The sequence below is a fragment of the Protopterus annectens genome, chromosome 7.part1 (assembly GCF_019279795.1).
Source record: "Protopterus annectens isolate FY-2018-M chromosome 7.part1, PAN1.0, whole genome shotgun sequence".
NCBI classification, from domain to species: domain Eukaryota; kingdom Metazoa; phylum Chordata; order Ceratodontiformes; family Protopteridae; genus Protopterus; species Protopterus annectens.
Genome location: NC_056740.1, coordinates 371,233,831 through 371,252,091, shown reverse-complemented (window position 1 = coordinate 371,252,091; position 18,261 = coordinate 371,233,831). Strand labels below are relative to the sequence as shown.

Sequence of the window (18,261 nt, the reverse complement as noted above, 5' to 3'; positions counted from 1 at the left end):
TCAAATCTAGTCTCCCCTTTCTGAATGTTAACATCAAGGTAGTCGATATTTTCATAACCTGTCTTGTATATAAACCTCAGGAATCCAGTACTGTTAGCAATGTATTCAAAAAATTCCACAAAACTCTCTTCACTATCAGTCCAAAACAGACAGATATCATCCAGAAAACCCCTGTAGAGTGCCCAGCTGTTTTTAAATCTTGCGTTAAACACATATTTCTCCTCCCACCGGGCCATCACAAGGTTGGCATATGTAGGAGCACACATGGCCCCCATAGCCACCCTTTTTGCTTGTCAAAAGAACTTATCTTCAACATAAAGGAAATTATTGTTCAAAACTAGCTCCATAAGGACCAGAAATACATAAATCTCCTTCTCTGTAAATTTATTCTCTTTCCTTAAAATTTCTTCAAAAAAATCCAAACCAGCCGTGTGAGGGATGGAGATAAAAAGGTCAACTACATCAATAGTAATAAAAATAATGCTATTTGTCTTTTTCGTATCCCTTACACTTCTTAAAAAATCCCAGGAATCCTTATGTACATTACAAGCACCCACAGACATACGTTTTAACTTAAAATCCAAATATTTAGCTATGGGTGCAGTAACAGACTGACTAGCTGCCACAATCGGCCTTAAGGGGGGGGGGGGGGTTTCACATCCTTATGGACCTTGGGAATCCCGAAAATGGATGGTACCCTAAGCTCTTTATTGTTCAAAAATCTGAAGGTCTCAGGATCTAAACAGCCTTCAAGCACTAAATCATTTGGCATCACATATATTTTCTTATAAGCTATGTGTACCTAATTAATAGAAGCCCTCGCATATTTAGTTTCATCCAACAGTAAATCCATCATTTTACCTTCATAAGTAATGGAGTCTATAAGGACTGTACCCCCTCCCTTATCCGGCTTCATCACCCTTACATACTTATTCTTCCTAATACTGTCCAAAAGTAGTCTTTCTTCTTTGTTCACATTAGCTCTAACCTTGTTCCTAAGGACCCTTTCTCTTAATTCATTTTCTAAAACGGCCATCCAGTGCTCTTTTTTTTGTTTATTAAAATTAACATAGTTACTTAGCTACAAAGCTTAAAATGAACATAATAATAAGAGTATCAAGTAAATAGTCACAGCGGAGCGACCAAGGAACACCTTGGTCGCTCCGCTGTGACTATTTACTTGATACTCTTATTATTATTTTTATCCGGTCTGTACAACGGAGCATTTATCCTGTGGATTACAGTATATTGTTTCATTTTAAAATTAACATAGTTACATAGAATGAACACATCTTTAAAATTTTAGGATGAGAGTACAGAAGTAAGAGGAAATACAGAATAATATACATGGGTGAACTTTGTGTCTAGAAGTTCCATTCTTCTTACTTTATACAGTTTGTGTACAAGTTACACATAGTCAGATGTATAGTAGCAGTTGAAACAATATCGTTGAGTGGTAGGATATATAGATTAAGTAAGAAAGCAGGAAAGGGTAAATAGTTTAAGCATAAAGCAGGTATAAAGATGTAGAAAGAAAGAAAATTATAAAAGGTTTATAAAAGAGTGTCCTAGAAGTGATTTAATGCCACTGTCTGTATGGGTACAGCTAAGAGGCCAGATTTAGAGCTGATATTTTGAGGAAGCTGGAAATTAAAAAGCTGCAGTTCCTTTTAGTCGTGTAGCTGAGACAGAGAGCAGGAGAAAGGGGAAGAGGGTGGGTATGGTTGGGGGGATCAGCCTGGTGGGGAACATGAGCATATCCATGTGAGTTTTAGGTGTTCTTTGAGGAGTCTTTTAAATGTTGGTAACTATTCCTACTAATGGACATTGCATTCTTGCATTAATCCTCTGGCATCTCCTTTCCTAGTGAAGTGTGACTGTAAACTTGCAACTTTCTTATTTAAACTTCCAAAAGCCTCTAAAACAAATCTCAGTGATTTTAAGGACTACAAACATGCCAGCCTCAGCCTACTCTATGGTGAAATATGCATACAGTTAGCAGTCCCTACCAGAACTGAGTATCATGGTAAAGTCACAAACAAACCATGTTGGTGTTTCACCACCGTATGTAAAATGCACAACAAATGATGGAAGCTCTTAAATTATATAGTAAATCCCAAATCAATTTACTCTAAGATCAAAAGCATTACAAAAAATGAAAAACGCTATCAGGTCCACTAAAGAAGCTATGAATTTAGGCCAGCCTCTGATGCCAAAGATAATTATAAATAGTTATTTATGCTAGAAAAATTAAGAAACAATGCCCTACTGTGCTCTGAACTTATTCATAATGATGTTTTATATTCTGTTCTAAATGACTTTGCCAGCTATTACTCTTACCGTAATTGGTCTAACGTTTTCCCTTTTGACGGGAAAATGTATACTCAATGGATCTCCTGCAATGAAATGTGTACAACTGAAGGATCCAGTGCATGGCTTTTAATCACAAGATACATCACTCTTTATTTTACTAATGATTTGTATATAAAGCTAGTGTTAATATATGTAATAATCTATGTGGAAACTCTGTATTAACTATACTGTTTGTTATGAATGACTATGGAAACTCTGTATTAACTATACTGTTTGTTATGAATTACTATCTGTGATATATTCTATATGAATATATAACTCTAGTTTGTAATATGGAGCTTTTCTCTCCTGGGCATGCACTGAAAAAGGACCTGTGCCCAGTCAGACTTTCCCGGCAAACAAATGTAAAATAAATAAATAAATATACTTGCAAAATATTTAGTGCCAGCTTTACCCCAACACTTCTATCCAAAGCCCTGAAATATCCGAATCCCTAACCCCATGAACTATCTTTAAACATCACTTACTGAAAGTACTAGCCAAGACCAACAATATTTCCATGGGATCTGACAATATATCTGGTTTCTTAATACTTTTAAACATGCCCTTGGAGACCCACTTCTTGAACTGTTTAATCTAACTAGAGCTACTGGATTTGTCCCTGATGCATGGTGCAGGGCAGTGGTCATGGTCCTCCATAAGGGTGATTTTACAATTGACACAGGTAATTACACACTCATCAACCTTACAAGTCTCATCGGCAAAATAATATAAATGCATTATAAATGGCCACATAAACTATGATATTAATATTCTTACTAGGTTTGAATTGCAGCAGTTTGGCTTTGTGAATGGTTGATTGTGTCTATCGAATATGGTAAGCTTCGTCATAAGAGTTTCAAAGCCTGTAGATGGCAGACATGCAGCACACAGTAAACCTTGACCTGGCCAAGGCCTTCAGTACCATTCTCTATACTGGCATCGTAGAGAAGCTAAGTGCTTTAAAAAGTAACCCATATGTGGTAAGATGGATAGCAAACTGGCAGAAAGATAGAACTGCTCCATCCATGCTGGGTTTACCAGCTCACTCCTTGCCCCCCCCCGACTTTATTTGGTATTGCTGGGATCGGTCAAGCATCCTTAGTCTTCCAGGAGTTTGGCACATCTAAACATCCATCTAGGGGGAGGAGTTTCTTGTATGACCTACCAATTTCCCCCCTCCCATGTGGTAACATGGTGTGATCTGGGTGGAAGTGCTGTGTCAGCAAGTGATGAATCACCCCACCTCTGCGGCAGCTCAGCCAGGGCTGCTCTTCCCCCTTTTGACCATGCCCCCCTTCAAGTGATATCCCCGGCCTCCACCAAGGATCCTCATAAGGAGATACCCATGCACCACCATCCCTCAGAACAGGCACATCCATCTCTACCCCTGCCACTCCATCAGTCACCCTAGCCAGTAATCAAACCCGGGTCGCCTGGACTGTACTTAGGGCTTTATCTGTCTACGCTACTGAAGTAGAAATAAATACATGTATCAGTTAGTGAGCAGGTTAAAGCAGTTGTTTCCTGTGGCAAGTATGGAGAGTCTGAAACCTTTTCCACTGGCAATGTGGATATCCACTTAAGGGATCTTAATCTCTTTTATTACATAAATAGAACATGTTGGAGGGTATGTATACATCATAGAGAATACCCCTTCTATGGAACCATCTTTCACTCCATATAAAGAGAAGTATTTCTTTTACTCTTTATAACTTAATTTGGATGAATGGATGGGAAACTGCAAATTCACCTCTAGTTTAGCACCCATGTCTCTCACAGATAGATGCAAAAAGTAAATGTGCCAACATTTCCTTGTTCTGACCAAAGGGTTATTCATATGCAAAATAGAAGGGCTTAAAATTACTAATGGGAATATAAGGTTAGACTTCTTAGAATCCACACAGATCAGTAACCTAGTAAACCTATTAAATCTATAAATCTCAAGGGACCAAAGTCAGCACTGGTGATAAAGGAAAGAAACAGGAAATTAAGTAGCATTAACTATAGTGTAACACTGATGGATTTATGACAAGATAGCTACCAAAGTACATTCTAAAAGAACTAAAATGAGCCATTCACCTGCTTTTCAGCCAGCCTGATGGAAGTGATGGTAACAGTGATAAAGGATGTTTATTAGGAGCTCTGGAATAGCAGTTTCAGTGATGGTACAGAAGCGTGCTTATTTCGTTTTATTACTGTTAATTATCAATACATTTCCTGTTACCCCCCATGTCGCTCCTCTGTGTGGAAGCTGAAATCCTATTGCTACAAGAAGTTTACTAACTAGTATATGAGCAATTATTAGTCATGCATGCTGTATATCTATGTTTTGAATGTGTAAATAACCACGTAATAAATGTGGAGAATACACACACATGTGCACCCGCGTGCACACACAGTTTTCTTTATTTTTTTTAACTTTGCAGTTTTGTAATAAATGTAAATATGACTTTTAACATGATGTTACATCTTACAGAGTAAATTCCAAAATGGAGCAGCAATAAGACAGTTCTGTTTTCAGGGGACTACTATTTTGACGGCCATAAAATTAAGACTCTCACTGCTTCTTAGACTGTCATTAATCAAAACTATCACATAGTCATACATGAAAGAAAATGCTGTCATAAAAAAATAAGTATAAGATACAAGAAGGGGAGAGTGTGTTTCCTTTAAATTTGAGACTGTGCATGACTCGCAGGCAAGTCATCTCGCTAAAGAATGATCCCCAGACAGATCTGCCAGTTGTTTTGCTTGTATGTGTGTGTGTGTGTGTATGGTTTCACAACTTGTAGCTGTAACTTGGAGACATGGTTTGGGAGGAGTGATTAAATCATCACAAAAGAGGGTGTGGTTTGCTCCGGGTATAGATCTGGTAATGCGATTCCTGTTCAGTCCTTTTGGGTAAAATCTCTTTGTAGTTAGGTGTGCTTTGCCCTTACTTCACTATGGAGCGTAGCCTGTAATATTAGGAACCTGTGACAGACAATCTGGCAAGTGACAAAAATAAAGCTGAAGAGGTTTTTCTTATACTCCAGGTATGACACTTTCTGAAGCAGGACATAGGTTTCACTTTACAATCTTTAGAAAAGTATAACCTTATAATGTACCTTATATGATTTTAAATAAGAAGTCATGAGTTTAAAGATAACAATGTGAATATTTGTTATTGTGATACCTTGTAGTGCTTTCCTCTTGACAAGCAATACACACTTTTGTAAAATGTTGAATGAAGTTGTGGGCAAGAATGGATCTGGAAAGACTTGTCCTGTAATGTCAGTTAGACGTGATTGTTAAAAGTTTGAGATTTGAGAATTAAAGACATGCAAGTTTTCTTTTTAAGACAAAGCAACAAGCACTGTTGTTTAATCTTATAGTGTTATATAGAATGTGTGCATTATGCTAACATGAACATATTTTATAATGTTTATGTATTTCTAAACCGTCTACCTGAAACTTGCTCACAAATATTTCACTTCCTTTCTGTCAGGTGCTCACCTGTATCAGGAAGTATTTGCTTACTAAAGTAACAGCTATGAAGCAACCAGGAAAACACATTGTTTATGAAATTAAAATCTAGTATACCTCAGCTTCAGTTGTGCAAAGAACATGCCTATTTATTTTAATTATCTTATGATGCATCAAATTTAGGTTTGTGTATAAAATAAAAATGGTGCAACTGTGCTATTTAGTTAAGTACTGAATGAACACTCATTGATCTGTACAAGAAATATATTACCTATTCTAATGTACTGTAGAAACATATTGCATTCATTTCTAATCTCTGTCACTTGAGCTATGCTAGGCAGATTAGACAGAAAATACATATGTGTAATAGTGCTCGAATAATATGGCATTCTGTGTTGTTTGCATTATATATTTCAACATTTTAGTTTAAAAAAATCCAGTAAATGTCAACTGCTGCTTCAGTAGTAAATTGAAGCTTTGGTAACTCATGGAGTGATTTGTTCAGTGTGTGCAATTGAAGGTAGTGGGAATCAAACTTCTGACTATACAATTTGAATTTCATGACTTTAGAACACCATGCAAAGTTAAAAATGTAACAGATTTTAGATTAGCTGTAGACTTGTATGGCATAAAACCAAAAAACAAATGTACAATAAATGTATTCACTTTTTATGACTTCACTATGCTAATACATTTCTGTTAACCATGGCAGACAAATTAGTATCGAGGTCTCATGATTTGTGAAGCAATGTAAATGTTTTGCCCTGTCCTATAATTAAAAAAGTAAAATATCAATAATCATTTGGCAAGGGACTTTTTATCAGACTACATTCATGTGATACAAGCCTTACAAATTAAATGGTATTACTAAACTGTTTGCAGCTATCTTACAAGGACTTTAAAAAAAGCTTTAGCAGTACAGCAGTGTATTGCAAAGAGACAAGAGTCGTGACTTCATTCCAGGTAAACTGGTTTTGATTAGTGGTCTGGGCACCTGAACAGCTGAATGGGGGATGGGTTTGAGAGGTCTACACCAGCTTGCCTAGCTCAGGGGAAGGATAGGAGAGAGTCACATGCATGGGGACACCCCAAGGGTTGAGCCCTGGTGGAGACAGGGGACGTGTAGAGTTTGTTGTCAGTAAGGGGTCTGGACTGTGGCTGAGTCACCAGTGGAGGGCTGGAGGCATGGACAATATGTAGCAGAGCCGGTTTTACTCCAGTTCCTTGGGCAGCATATGTAAACTCATGTAGTGGGTTTAGGACTTATAAGAAAAACACTCCCTCTCCAGCAGTATCATGGTACTCCGAAGTGACCCAGTCTCTCTAGTGACCCAGAACATGGATGGAGTCAGTTTAGGAGAGGATAGGTAGGTTTGTCAGGCAAGGTAAATGAGGAGAGTTGCTGTGAATAACTGACCTTCACTTGCGCAGGAGGCAAAAAATATTCTCCAAAGAAAATGCATGCTGATGCGGAATAAAGGAACAACATTCATATATCTATGCAAATTGTTACAAGGTTTGCCTTTCTGATCAGGATATTGAGAATTTAAGCATGTATTTGCTCAGTTCACACATATTGATGCAAAAGCAGAAGTGTGGCATACACCTGTAATCCTAGCATCCTGGGAGACAGAGGTTGTTGGATCGAATCAAAATGTGCATGAGAGACCCTACTTCCTAGAAAAAGGGGATAACAAGTAACCCGCAAAGGGAAAGTCAGGCCAAAAAAAAAAAGAGAGAGAGATGCAAATGAGTTTTAGATAATTAGTGACAGTTTGTGTCTCTTATCTATTTTAAGCATCTTCTACATAAGCTTTACTGGAGACCAAGCTAGGTTCAAAATAGATTAAAATGCTTAATTTAACAAACTGAAGTACAAGTTTAAGAATACAGAATTCCCAGTTCTGTATCGACCAATGGATAGCTGTCTGGGGTTAAATGTTCTACAAAGCCTTGTGAACTTTGGGTAAAAGCATTAAGTGACCATAAAAAAAAAATAAAACTTTCATCATTCTTCTAAACTCTTAATAACAAAGGTAATATAACTGGACAAATGCGTAAAACCTGTTGACAATAAGGAGATACAGATATACTTAATCAATGGTTTATGGGTAGTATGATTGTTGGCCAGTCATATGTGAGCACTAAGCTGTGATTGTGTTGTCTTTTACCAATTACAGCATTGTAGTATCTCAGAGGTATGTTTTATTTCTGAGTATCTGTCTGTCTGTCTCTCTGTCCATCTGTCTTATTGTGAATTTCTGTGCTTGCTGAAGTTTTTGGTTATAGTACATGTTCAAACAGGACATATTTTGTAGTCTTTATTTGAGGATCCAGGTATATGATGGTTTTACATTGTCTGGTTTCTGGATGACAGTCAAATGTGCTACTAAATGTGCTACTAAATGAGCTCCCAAGCTCCACAACTCTCATAGTTATCTTCCTATGAGCCTATTTAAGCTCTCAACAATTTATATAGCTTCTGTCTAAGCTCTAACCTCCTACAGCTACCCTCACACAGCCCAACCTTGTAAATATTGTAAATAGTATTCTACTGTTGATGTGTGTATGTAAAGCGTATTTACATTTTCTTAAAAGGCAAGCTGTTTCCACACCTAACCCATATCTGTTTTCCTCAAATGAAACTGTGTGATCCCTACCGTCAAGCTTAATGAATTTGTTAACTATGCATGAAATTGAGTGCATTTATGAGTAACTATTCTACATAAGATCTTTAATATTAACTATCATTTGTATCTAAATTATATAATGCATCTTGGAGCTTTTCTCCCCGGGCCTCCACTGAAAATGGGTCAATTTGGCCCAGTGGACTTCCCCGGTAATCAAATTGCAAATAAATAAATAATACTTGGTTCTGGTTCTTTTTCATGTTCAATACCATTTGGATAGTAGACCATCATTTTTCTTTGGTTTCACTAGCTAACTCCTGCTGCATCAGAGGACCTGTTCTGGAATGGAGTTACCTCCTACCTCTCAGGTCATTTGCATCATTCCTCTTATCCTTCCTTCTAGATTGTGGTGCCATGCGGGGTTCTATCCTGTGCCATACTCTTTTCACTGTTTTTTCACTGCCCTGCCTGATGTCATTAGGAAGAGATGATTCTAATACTCTGCTATGCTGATAACACAGACTTTTGCCTCTTTTCTTGTCGGGATAATGGCTCCGGGTTCCCCCACAACATGCTTACAGGCATACAACACTGGATGCTTATTATTTAACCCATACAAGGTACCTTAGACACATTTCCCATGCCTCTCCATGCCACTCTCATGGATTCTGACTTTTAAGATTTAAACAACTGTATAATTTATGAAGGTGACTGAGTTGGATTAGTGTCCAATGTATGCAATCTTGGTGTTCTCAATGACAGATGTGCACTTATGGATCAGGTGTCATCTGCTGTAAAAATGTCATGTTTTCATCTGAGGGATATCTACCATATCAAGTAACTTTTATCATCAGAAGACTTAGCTTTGCTTATCCATATCTTGGTTTCATTACACCTGGACTATTACAATTCCCTATACTTATGCTTTCTTAACTATGAACTTGACAGCTGCAGATTCAGAAGACTCTGCTGTCAAGTTACTGACAAATACATTATTTTCTATCTTATTACTTGCCTTCTCTTGAGTCTACACTATTTGCTGTCTGGCCCTGCATAATCTTTAAACTTCTATTCCCTATGTCCTCAGCCCTACATGACATGTATCTCCAAGACCTGGTACAACACAGTCCTGCCCATTCCCTTTTCTGTGCCAGGCAAGGGCTGATGGTGGTTCTGATGGTGCTTTTTCAGACTTAACAACTTTGTAACTTACTACTGAGTTGACTAAACGTGGCCACTACTTTCAATTCTTTAAAGACATCCCTTAAGACTCACTTTGGCATGCAGTCAAAGAGTCCATTAAAGAAACAAGCCCAATATTGCTATTGTCCAGGGGCACTGTCTATTAATTGACTTGCTCAGAATCACAAAGTAGGCAAAGTAGTCAAATTAAGGGTACAGGGACTAAACTCTGAATTGTGGGAAGTAGCTTGCTATTTGTTCATAAGCTTAATCCTTTGCACTAAATGGCATACCATACCCTCTAGTATATCATTTTATTTTCTCTTCTAGTAATTGCTCTGTTCAGACCTGCTTTTTCATTTTTCACATTAGCTTCACCATTGATTGTTTTGTTCCACCTGTTTTGCTTCCGTATATTAATCGTTTCTTACTGCAGCACTGTTTTTGTAAGAGGTATGTAACCAGGATGGGTTGAAGGGGCAGCTGTCCTGGGTGTAAGCTATTAGAAGGTACAATCAGTTGTCAGCAGGTACAAGTGTAGTAGTGGTATTTATTTAAGAAACTGGGGCTGATATCACATGATACAGAATGCATTCAGTTTGTAGTTTGAGCATGTGTTCGTAACTGTAGCAAGCATCTAGTATAAGCTCTTTCTGATGCTACATTTTTTTCTTTTGGTCCTCAACTTCAGAGACCCTTTGGTAATTTTTGGTCTTCAACATCAGGTTCAGGGGGCACCACTCTGAAAACTGCTGAGGGGAACCAGACTGAACTAAGTACAGCTCTGAGTTCAGAAAACAAAAACATTTTTGAAAGCATTGAAAACTGAGTCTCATTGACTGGTGTGGTTACACATCCTCCTCTCTTGCCTACCAATGTTTTAACTAAGCTGATGGCCATACATAGCTTAGATAATGCCCTAAGGCCTCATGAAATGTCAGTAGCCCCCCCCTCCACCATATATCCAACTTCACTCCCTTTTTAATCCAAAACAGAAGACTAACTTTGCCTATACTTAAAGTATTTCTTTCAAGGTTAACTCCACAAAAAAAGGGTAGGCTAGGCATTTCCATGTGCTGTTTGTCATAATTTTATGTGATTGAAGTATACTGCCCAAAACCTTATAACATTTTATTGAAGTTCTTCTCAACAAGATAATTAGACTCAGAACTGTAGCCAGGTCATCAGGCACCATGTGCAGATCTCTGGACCAGAGCAAAAAAAAAAAAAAAACTGTAGTGAGCTGTTTGCTACTAGTGTAATTAGTAGATCTGATGTTGTCATTTTCATTCGTTCCTCAACAAATGGGTTTGGATCCAATCCTTGGATCCTACTCAGCCACTTACTAAATATTCCAGTTTTTGACTCTCAAGCTTCTCCCTTACCCATAATGCCCCTGACCACTACAGTACCTCAGATCTCGCTTGCTGCTCTTCCAAGACAGTTGGACTTCAGATTGCTTGAGTTCCTTCTGGAGTATTGTGAGTGAACAGCTTTTCTCCCCGGGCCTCCACTGAAAATGGACCTACATCCAGTCGGACACTCCCGGTCAACAAATTTAAATAAATAAATAAAGAAATAAAAACAGCTAACTATTTTATCATCTTTTTTTACAGTTTTTCTTCTCTTTCTTATTTATCTAAGTCTCCAACCCTCAACAACTTTCTCTACCGAGGTTTTGGTATTTCTGTACTACCATTCTTGGTGGTGCAGTCCTCTCTCCTCTCTTTCTTTTGTTTAGGTGTTTTGTGTTAATAACATTGTTTGTAGTTGATACTTTTCTATTTGTAGATGATACTTTTCTGTTTGTAGTTGATACTTTTCCTCCTTTAAAAAAAAAAAAAAACTTTTCTCTCAACTTATTTGTTTTGTGTTTTCCAGCATGGCTTTTAAGCTGACTGGATTTTAAAAATGTACTTCCTGTGGGCATAAGATCCCCAGTTCTGATTACCACAGGGATTGTGTTTATTGTTTAGGTGCAGCACATTTGGATACCTGTTATTTCATCTATGCAGCCTTTAATGTCAGAGTGATAAATGACAGGAGGAATAAACTCATTTTGAAAGGCCTCCTTCTGGCATCAGCTTCTTCTACAGGCACTTCCTCCTTCAGGGGTTACACCCCCCCTCTCAAAAATCAAAGCAGCCCAGGGAGCACTGTAAATGCTCACCTGGCCAGTCTCCTCAGTCCGCACCTTCTTTCAGATCTGAAGCTTTCAGATCTGACATCATCTACTCTCTTATATCCTCAGCCCCATGCCCCTAAGTTTATTTTGGAGCCAGTATCCCTGAGATTAAGGTCTCCCTTTATACAAGAGACTCCCAAGAATTTGTCAAGGCCACCTTCTGCACCCTGTTCTATTAGGTCTTCCAGTAGTCTGTTCGAGTCAAAACTGGATAAGATGATGAGGAAATTTCTCAGAACACAGATCCCATCAGATCTGTAAGCTGTCAACCTTCTTTTCAATGTGTACTAGCTTCCTCAATGATCTGATCAGCCATTTTGGATTCTTGGATCGAAGAGCCCCAAGAGTCGGTCTGTCAGATCCGAAGGTTATTTCATCTTCGACTCTGGCTACTTCCCTGACCCGATAGGCTCAGACACTGTTGGAGCATGATGGCTGTTGGAACTGAAGCATCATAATCGGGTCTGAGGGGTTGACTTTGACTCCAAAGTTTTTGGAGCTGCCACTTCCTCACAGAGCTTTGGCAGTCGATAGCTCAGCTTTGATTCCTCTCTCAGAGTGGAGGGTTGGGGGGCTCAGTGATTGTCTGCTTGGGAGCCTCAGCTTCAGAGGGATTGTCCTTGGGTTCTCCTGGTCCCTCTGCATTTGAGGTGGTAGAGAGGGCATTCTCTCAACCCAGAGTAGTTTTGACTCTCCCTTCTTTGGATCTATGCCCTCTTCTCTCTCTCTTTGGATCCTATATCTGCGTCCTCACATCCTACACCTCAGGGACAGCCAGACCAGATGAGCTTCTAAGCAGTTCCCACCAGGGAACTCCCCATCTCTTCTGATACCTGTCCAGAACATCCCACTAAGGAGGTCCCTTGCAAGAGTGCATGCAAGAGGAGGCACTTGGATTCCCCACAGGAATTCCTCACAGAAAACACCGATTTTGATGAAAGTGAAGGGTCCCCTAAACCTCCACCTGAAGATCTCTCATTTGGAGACATCTTAGAGACCCTTCATGAAAAAGGTGGTTGGTTTTCCAAAACCCTTTCCCAGGAGGAATTGGTATTCTTGGAAGCCTTTGTGTCTGGCCCATGTACATCTTGGGTTAACCCCCCCCCCCACACACACACACACAGATGAGCTTATAGACCTTGTCACCCGCAAGGCATGGAAGCAACCAAACTCCATGGAATGTATCCCCAAATGCCACAACAAAATTTTATGTGCCCTTGCTGACAGACAGTACTGGACTAAATGGATTCTTGTAGATGCCATGATTGGTGCGGCAGCCACCAACAAGTAGATGGCTGAACAAAGTTCTACTGTCCATACCCCTAACAGAGATTCTAGGGCTTTGAACAGGTTTGGGAAGTGAGTATATATGTCAACAAAATTTGTCCTGTGATCGCTGAACTACCTGGCATATTTCACCAGATTACAGAGGGACGTGGTAAAAGAAAACTCTAATTCTGCCCCAGTAGCCATGTCTGCAGAGGAGCAAAAGTATTTTTCCTCACAAATGGCGCTCTACAATTCATTACAAATACATCTATGATCTCGCATGCTACGGAAGGTACTTCAAGGGGGGGCCAGTTCAGGCATAGCTATAAGGAGACATGCCTGGATTAAGTTGTGCAATTTTGATGAGCCCTTCAGCGTGTCATTCATCAATGCTTCCTTGGATGGATCATCGTTGTTTGGGGCATCAGTTAAAGAGACTCTCTCCTGCAGTGAACAAGATGGAACAACCTTGTTTGCTGTTGGACTCCATTTTTCTACCCTGCAGAGGCCTTCCTATAGGAATCAATGTGCCAGTAAGAAGATGTAGTTCTAAAAAAGTCAAGGTCCTTTCCAGGAATCATGTGGGGAGTTTTCCCCAACAGGCAGCAGGGGGGAATAACTACAGTGGTAGGCTTTGCCCACGTAGCAGAGGGCATCCACTGAACCACAGAACCAAAGGTCTTGAGATTCTTTCTCACACAGATCCTTCCAGCTTTCCTGAACGGTTTCCCAACTGTCTCTCTCTGGAGGTAGTTGGGGGCACTTATCCTTGCACCAAAAAGCCTGGATAGCCATCACAAATGACTTTTGGGTGCAAATGATCATATCCAGAGGATATTTAATTCCCTTTTTACAAATTCCTGTGAAACCAAGGAAAACTTTCCCAGATGTTCTACCTAATCAGAGAGAGCTAGCAGCTTAAGAGATCACAATGTTGCTAGGCAAAAGAGTCATCCAAGAAGTCCCTCCAGACCAAACAGGATTAGGAATTTACTCAAGGTTCTCAAGGTTCTTTTTAGTGCCAAAAAAAGTTAGGGGGACCTGAGACCTATCTTTGATCTCAGTTATCTGAACCAGTTTGTAAAGAATTCCAAATTCCAGATGGTCATGGCTCTGTCCATTCTGTCTCTCCTTCAGAAGGACGACTGGATATGCTCATTTGATCTTCAAGATGCATACTATCACATCAAAATGAATGGATGCTTTCAAAGGTATCTACACTTCTGGCTGGGAGCCAGCCATTATAAGTTCAGAGCCCTGCCCTTTGGTCTCACTACAGCCTAAGACTGCTTGGATTCAGAGTGTTTCCCTATTTAGACAACTGGCTCCTGAGTACACCAACCAGGCATCTAGTCATAAAGGCCAGAGACTATTTACTCCAGCTATCACTCTCGCTGGGAATCACCATCAATATGCACAAATCACAACTTCAACCAGTTCAAGTTTTGTTATTTATAGGGGCTAGCTTGGACACAATCAATTCTCTAGCTCTTCTGCCTCCAAACAGAGCTTTTACTTTGAAGACAAATGTCAAACAGATTCTTTCTCTTCCTTCTGCCCTAGCAAAACTGGTCCTCAAAGCTCTAGGGTCAATGGCTGTGGCAATAACTTTAATTCCCACTGCTTGTCTCCACATGAGAATTATTCAATGGACCCTAGAAGTGCAATGTTTAATTCATTATCATCCCTTAAAACATCTAGCAAAAATATCTCACGCTAAATATCAAGGCATCAGTTTGCCAGTTTTCTTCCCCAAATTTGAAAACAATGGAGAGTACACCCTTCGTTTTCTTGATGTGTATAGGAAACTTCAATTTTACCTTCACAGGACCAAGGAATTTAGAAAAAACTGATCAATTATTTGTCTCCTTTACTAGTGAAAAATTGGGAAGACGAGTTTCAAAAACTACTCTGGCTAAATGGATAACAGATTGCATTTCCTATGTTTATCATAACCTTACCAAGACAACCAAAAGTGCATTCAACCAAGTCAATATCTATATCAGCTGCCTTTTTGACTAGAGCCTCTACTGATGATATTTATGCAGCTGCCACTTGGTCTAATACTCATACCTTTATTGTGCATTACAAATTGGACATCATTTCCAGAAAAAGAGCTGCCTTTTGCTCTGTAGTTCACCTGAACGTCCTTCTGTGAGGGTCAAACAAAGTTACCGTAGCTGAGGACTCTGTCCCATTCATTGAAGAATTAATGAAAATGACAAAATCATATAAAGAAGTGATGTGCTTATCTGTGTTGTCCATTTTCCTTCTTCCTCAACTTCCCCCCTCCTTCCTCCTGTCCATGACTTTGGGATGGACTTAACGGAATTGTTGTTAGATTGCACCAGAGTATGCCAGTCCCTTATGGCTCTGACTGGGCTAATGAGAGGGGGGTAAGGTAATCCCACCTTAATTTCTTACCCCAAATCTAGTCATACCTGCTTTAAAATATTTCAGGAAGCCAGAAAGATGGGATGTATCCAGGCTAACTAAATGTGAAGTCCTGAGGTTAAAAATTGAGAACAACTAGATATAAAGTTAAAATATGTGTTAAGATCTTGAAAGTGAATCTTCTCTCCCAGCTACGGTTAAGTATTTAACTACAATTTATAGATGCATCATGTTATTTGTTGGCTTAGTCTTCATATGTATCTTCCCACAAGTATTTCTAATATATGTAGTCCATTTCTTAATAAGAAGTTTTGTAACTTTTTTATCTTCATCTGTCAGTGATGTTAGTATAAGGTTAGAAATGGGATATGTCCATAAAGTATACAGACACATTGCCATCCTAACCTTATGCTAATATCTTTAAGGGATAAATACAGTTGATTCTGATGCTGTTGCTGTTTAAACATGTATTTGAGTCCAGCTCTTTATGACCTCAAAGACTTAAGTACACTAGTTCTTGCAAATTTATATTCATTACTTTAGTAATGCTAAGCACACCAGTTCTTGCAAATTTATATTCATTACTTTAGTAATGCTGTCTGTCCAATTTAGCTTTTACAATTTTCTTTTATTTTTCAACTTTCCAAGCATAAGCATATTCCCTAATGAATCCTGTCAAATAAAAACTTCCAAAAACTCAAAGAATCATTGTCAGTAGGAGAGCCTTTGTGTTGTGGTGTTGTATTCCACCTCTTACATACCTACACCTCTTTGCACATTATCCATGTCTTCCCCAATGGAGTAGAACCCATCATGTGTTAATTGATCAGAGAAGCCATCAACAGCATTATATATATATATATATATATATATATATATATATATATATATATATCAGGCTTTAAAGTCACAGAGTAGTGAATGAATATCTCTGTAAAGAAGGAGGGGAGGATTCATGACAATTACCTTAAAAATGTAGTACTTTCAGAAGTTTTACCTTCATCTTGTTGTACCTATAAAACTTCACTGGTAGTCCAACTCTGCTAAAGACCTTCCCAGTTTTAAGAGACCAAAAACCTTGTTCCAACTTCTCCATGCTAAAATGACCTTTAAGTTGTTCTATCTACTATTGAGTCAGTGAGGGGAGAGGTTAGCCTCTTGAAAGACTATCTGCTATCATGGTTCAAACCAGAAGAGAAGTCCCAAAATCATTATAAACAAGTAAAGATTTTATAGGATGAGTGTGACAATGTCCACTTTACCGGACCAATTAATAGCTCTTTTTCTACTGGTCATCTCCATTATATTTGCTGTCCTTCCTAAACATTTAATCCATTCTGGTATGACGTTACGTAAGTTTCAGATGTTCAAGCATTTTAGCCACCTTCAAATGCAATATATCCTTAACTCTAACTTGTAATGTTGCAATAAAGGAATGGAAATCGTCTTCCTTTTCTAATTCATTACGTTGAAGGCAACCGTAGTGTTACATGATAATGTTATATTTATTCTTCCTTGGAATCCAACCTGACCTGTAATTTGGATAGCCATTGAAGGCTTCCGGACATCACACAGCCCAAGATAGACCCTCAGGCTACTAAGATGAAATAGAGGACTAATGATAGTTTGCAGATAGCTACATGTGAAGGGCAATGCATGGCTTATATAGATTATATTGCTTTGTGAAAATGAATAATATAGCATGCAATTATACTTTTTCTGCACATAGCCTGACACTGTAATCATTAAAATATCAGTGAGACCAAAACCAATGAGGATCACATATAATCCATTGTGCCTGTTGCATGATGACCAATGCCTAGGGGAACCATAACTTTTTACTCTGTACCTTGATAACCGTATTAATAGCAATTCAAGATGCATAAACCAAAGAATGAAGGATCTTCTGATTTGGTAATAAAGCAGAACTGTTTTTCACATAGACATCCCCAACAGTGTTAGAATGGAAATAAATACATACACATACATACATACTTAACTATTTGCATAAATAAGTCAGAGGGACAGTTGTTCCCTGAAAGATTATCAGCATATAGTGAGTTTGCATTCAGTTTTGCAAATTCATTGAATTTTTTTGTAATGTTGCAAAAGAAATGTTAGTAGTTATTTATGACTCTAGTTTAATTTTATTTTAAAATACATGTTACATTCTGCCTCACATAATGCTCCACAATCATGGCAGGTAGTCCATACTATCTTATCATGGACAAGTACATTAGAATGGTTTCATGTGGCATGCAAGTAATAAGCAAAGAGACTGAATTAGTAATGCATGATTCTGCCTACTGTACAAGTATTTTGTGGACTACGGTATGACAGAAGTTACAAGCTCATCACATATGATGCATTTTGTAAAGGCTGCACCAAACAGAGTTTGCTGTAGAAGTACTGCATTGTATATTATAATGTTGCCACCCCCTCAGTAGTACGCTACACAAACTAACAGTCAGTACTGAGGGGGTCACTGCTAAGATAGTTTGAATAACTTACGTAACCAAGAAGTTTCTAGCATGTGTAGCATATCTTTGCATGAAAAGCATATTTTAATACTGAAAGAACAGTCTTCAACTAATGCATTTTAAAGGTTGCCACTAATCAACACTAGGCATACCCTAAATTAAATTATTTGACAGATATTATTGTATTATGTGCCACTAATCATTTAGTCTGTATTGTGCAATATATAGCACTCCCCCAGTGCTGGAGAGAATGCATAAGCAGTGAGTGACAGTGAGACACAATATAATTTATTTGATAATA

The 18,261-nt window shown here is 38.6% G+C and overlaps 1 protein-coding gene across 3 annotated transcripts in view; it reads left to right on the top strand.

The window, feature by feature from the left end:
• Positions 1-5,240: 5,240 nt before the first annotated feature.
• FAM3D (FAM3 metabolism regulating signaling molecule D) overlaps positions 5,241-18,261 on the top strand; it is a 713,044-nt gene continuing 700,023 nt past the window's right edge. For all 3 annotated transcript variants that reach the window (XM_044078817.1, XM_044078815.1, XM_044078816.1), the window contains exon 1: positions 5,241-5,390. The gene's annotated coding sequence lies outside the window, so the exon portion shown is untranslated. The remainder of the gene's footprint in view (positions 5,391-18,261) is intronic.